General features: G+C 33.0%; 1 protein-coding gene across 1 annotated transcript in view; it reads right to left on the reverse strand.

The window, feature by feature from the left end:
* Positions 1–5,237, reverse strand: part of LOC116847213 (allatostatin A) — a 45,346-nt gene that overhangs the window by 25,326 nt on the left and 14,783 nt on the right. The gene's annotated exons all lie outside the window — the stretch shown is intronic.

The raw sequence follows: 5,237 nt of genomic DNA on the forward strand, positions 1-5,237 counted from the left end.
CTCTCTCTCTCTCTCTCTCTCTCTCTCTCTCTCTCTCTCTCTCTCTCTCTCTCTCTCGTGTCTACCGTCGCATACAATCGACAGATTTATTTTTCATCACTTAGCACATTTCGCGTTATCGTAAAATCGGAAATACTGATCTTCCGGTACACATATACACATACACACATGTATTGACGCAGTCAATATACACGTATCCTCCATCTTTCGACGTTCTCCGCACGTGGAACTGCTCTCATCTTCCGTTTTGATAAACGACTCGACGCGATAACACCCCGTTCGTGCATTCCGCCCGCCTATGTTTACCTTGCGCGTGTCTACATTGTACATGTCATACATAACAATAGCGACAGTGTGAGAAGCGTTGACACGATAGACTACAAGTGTCGGCGCTCCGCGTTGCCTCTCTCCTCCTCCTCCTCCTTCTACGAAGGAGTTCCAGCCGATAATATTATCGTCGATCTTGTCGCGCAACTACGCGGGAGAGAACCACCGGATTCTCACTACGGCGCCGAAAATGAGATTAGCGTCACACTGCGGTGCTTTCCTCTTTCCTCTCGCACCGAAAGTGGCGAAAGGATGGCGTGAGATTAACCCTCCTCTCTCCCTTTTCTCATCCTCCGCACTACGTACACCTCTTTGATCCCGTGGTGACAATTTTCGGGCTTCCCTCCTCCCCCCCTCTCTCTCTTTCTCTCTCTCTCTCTTGGTCCGCGGCAAATAATTACACGGGGATAAAATAGTCGAGTGACTGAAAAGCGACTAATTAATTCCGACAGTCGCGAAATGGAGATTTCCCAGCCATTTTTTCGGCGGAGCTTTGTATCGCGCCACAGTTATTCGTCAGGATTCTCGCCAATTACGTCACGAAATGTCTCGCTTTGTGAAGCGTAATAATTGAAATTTTTATTACGCGTGCAGATCGAACGAAATGTAGCCGCGAGAATAACAAGTAATAACAAACACTTTAAAATATTTATTTCTGTTTTCAAAAACGCATTAACCCATATTTCATACGCATATTAATATATTTATGAACATTCGCGCACTGTCTCTATTGCGCGAGAGAAACGTATCAGCACACATTTTATTACGAAAATATACACACACATACATACATACATACATATGTGTGTATATATATATATATATATATATATATAATTATATTTATTTATTTATATTAATATATATTTTTTTATATATATTTATATATATTTATTTATATATATTTATATATATTTATTTATTTAATTATTTTCCTCTCATACATCTGTATATTAAAAAGGCATATTCCTGTTCAATTAAATAAATAAATATATATTGAATGCGTATTTAAAATCTATTCGTTATTCACGAATGCATTTCGTCCAATATTGTCTCGGAACACGATCGTGTTATATCACTTGTAATTCGTTTTATTCGTCGCTGTTCGGCGTGGTTTATCGCAGTTGTTTGTGAAATAAGTCCACCATAATGGTATCAGTGGTTAACGTGAGTGAAGGAAGTAACAAGCAAGGCATTGTAAAATACTCCATCAAATACTCCATCACGTGGAAAACTAGTTAACTTGTCGTTACTCAAAGATAAGTGTGTCGCGCATTTTTCATTGTTCGATGCGTTTTCCAATCCGTCCTTAAGAAAATACTGAAATACCGGCATTTTTGTTGTTTTTCTATTTGTGATTGCACAGGATTGCAAATGTTTTTACAGAGTGAAGGTACATATGTCAATACATGAAAAGACATCAAATATTTTATCAAAATAAAACAATTTTTTTATTTACGAAACCTTTTTTGCTTATGACGCAATAATTGATGTCTTTCGATGTATTAGCATTTGTGTTTTCGCTATGCGTAAAATCATTTGTAATTCTATGCAATCAAATAGAAAAACATTGCAAACTACGAAACTAAAGTAAGCGAACCTATTTCGGAACAGCATCTATTTTGAAACACTTTAATTTTTTTCCTGCATTAGCCGTCAAATAATATCAAACTTTCATGTTAGTAACAAAGAACATCATAAATAAGCATCGCGACATGAAAATAGGACACCGACTATACAAAACAACTGACAATATTATGATTGAGTTATTGGACTTTGTGACAGCAAGCGTTCGAATGGGGTGAATTACAGTAAGTACGATAATTACATATTTCTTTCATATTTATATCTTCGATTCTATCATGTTTTTGGGCTTAAACAACAGTTAAAGATTCAAAGAAGATAAATGTTGCTTAGTTAGCTACAGGATTATGCTGTTGTAAAATGCGGGTGTATCTAAAAATAGGCATTTACAGCCGTCGACATTTGAGGTTAAGTTATAGACTACTTGCATTTTATATCGTATACGACGTTTGTTTTGAATAGCACATATATTAGATATTTCAATGTTTATTGTCGATGTTTATGTAAAGTACTGACAGTATTTTATACAGAATCTTATATAGAATTGTAACTTTTCTATTTTTCAGTTTTCTACTATGCATGTCAATATATTAATATCTTTAATATCTTATTTCTTAAATAAATTTTGAAGACAATACATCAATTGCAATATACAAATATTGATTCCTTTCTTTTCTACAAATGTTTAAGTTAGATATGCAATATTAGATGCATTTATTTTATATAATTTTCAGGTTTAACAATCAATCAATTGATATATAATATATAATATGTTGTTTTTTCTTAATCAATCAAGACATAATATATAATATATTCTTTCTGAGTTTTTTCATTAATAAAATTATCATCTAAAGCATCTTTTAAAAATTTAGTAATTTTATTTCTTAACGTCATTCCAAATATAATAAGAATAATCTTTTGAACAATATTTTCCCAGCATCTCCCTAAATCTTCTAAATTTAAAATTGTTTGTTTAATTTTATATCTATTATGTATAAATTTAAACTTTCTATTGAGCAATTTTGAATGGTAAGTTTTGTTCCGAAATAGGTGCATGTACCTAATTTAAAACATCTCTAATTTCTCTCATACCCTTGAAGAATGGAGAAAATATTATTTATATAGTGTAACATTTCTTAGGTATAATAGTTTAACATATGTGAGTCACAAGTCAAAACGCAGCTGTTCCGAATTAAGTGCAATTAAACCTAATTCGGAACAAATTCAGCACTTGAAACATTTGCCTAATATTTCAAAACAAAGCTTCCTTCAAAAACTAGCTTATACCTAATTAGTAAGTAAAGATTGATCCTTTTATTAGCAAATATTAAATTTATCTCAGAATGCTTTATGTAAAAGATAAGCAACATTTTTAAAATTTGTTTCGAAATAGGTTCGCTTACTCTACATTATGTCGGTATCCAGCATCCTTAAGCGCATACTGAAATGGATGACAAATTCTAAAAATGTCACTAACGTAGAAACGATCGTCACTAATACAATCATATTATTCTTTTTGTATTTCTAACAATACATTCATCTTTTTTTAAAAGATGAAAACATAACAATGTAATTTGATATGACAAAAAGTAAACAATTTAATTAAAAATTATATTTTTCCGTAGTGTTTTTTTTTTTTATTTAATTAAAACTATAGATAAGATCTACTAGTTTTATTCTACTCAGATTAATAGTAATATATTTGCTTCTTACAAGAGATGTTTGACAGTTAACGACAAAATACTTGTACGCGGAAAATGATAGCACAAGCTTTGTAAGGTTAATTACTTACAGAGTTGAATGCTCAAAACGCGCGTAAGATATTTAGAAATAGTAATTTTCTTAGCTGCTCGAACACACGTGTGCTTTTAATTTCGGTTAATAAATCTGTGTCTCACAGCGAATACATTTTGCTTGTGATAGCCAACTTTTAGCATTCGATACTAAATAATTAATATTTTAATTAAATCTGAGTCAACTACTGAGCTAATATTACTAAATCCTTTCTTTGTATGTACATTAGCCCCACATTGAGAAAATATTATAAATAAGGTAAAATTTTATCCATAAATCTTTTCCCAAATGTTGAAGCTTTGCAACAAAATCAATTTTGTATATTTGTACTATTATACTATTGTATAATAAGGCATATATATTTATTAATTAATTAATTATTCATTAATTAATTAATTTTTACGATGATATTATTTGATCAATAATTGGAATATTGATCATATCAGACAAATATTGAGCTATATGTCAAGCTAACTAATAGCTCGAAATGTCAATTTTGAAATTATTTGTCGTTTTTGTCGAATATTGAGCAGAGCTCCCACTCACTTTTTCATGTATTTTGATTGTATAAAAGCATTTGTAATTCTGTGTAACCAATACAACGTAAACTTTGTAGAAAAAGCCACTATATTGTCAATAAAATTTACAAACGTGGCATTCTGCACATGATAGAACGACGAATTTATCTTCTCGACTTTCCGTGAAGCGTACGTTAATTAATATTAAAACAGAACAGAGTCAAGTACACCTGTCCGTCCGTCTATCTGTTTTCAATAAAAGTTCACCACCAGTCGCTCCCTACCTCGACAAACCGCTAATTAACGGTAACGTCGAAGAAGCATGAAAGTGAACGGGAAAGTATAATAAGCAACGAGACATTTAATGCCCCATTGAGGAGCCGTCAAAGGCTTATGAATTACGTAACATTACGGTCATAATTAAAGACGCGGTATTATGAAAGCGGAGCGGCGCAAACGCAATTAATGACAAAGCTGTTTGCGGCGCACGGAAGAAAACTCTTTTTTTTATGACGACGACGTAAAATCTTGCAGTGAGGAAAACAGGTGCCACTATAATATATACGTTGCTTTGCTCTTCCCCTCGCATGTGTGCGAGAAGTACTGCGTCTTCTGTATACATTCAGAACTGCTCTAAAGACATATACCGTATTATTGGATACCGTATTACACAGAGAAGCCCGCGAGCAATATCGCCGGCAGACAGGTGTACAATGTTACGACAGATGTCCTGAAAGCAGAAAAAAACTTCAGAGAGAGTACAAAGTATCGCGTGAGTATTATATATTAGGACCTTAACTTAGTTTCCGCCCAAAAAATACTGAGAAAAAGCATTTATTGTAAAAAATTTATTTAAATTATTTCAATGAAAGTATTTTCCATCACTTTCTACAACTTTTTGCCATCTTTCTGGCAACTGGGCGATACCATCTCGATAAAACGATGTTTGTTTCGAAGCAATCCATTCGTCCACCCATTCTCGCACTTCTTCAACATTTCGGAAGCGTGTACCAC

The sequence above is a fragment of the Odontomachus brunneus genome, unplaced genomic scaffold (genome assembly GCF_010583005.1).
Source record: "Odontomachus brunneus isolate Ranch 3 - 2012 unplaced genomic scaffold, Obru_v1 Obru_scaffold_075, whole genome shotgun sequence".
NCBI classification, from domain to species: Eukaryota; Metazoa; Arthropoda; class Insecta; order Hymenoptera; family Formicidae; genus Odontomachus; species Odontomachus brunneus.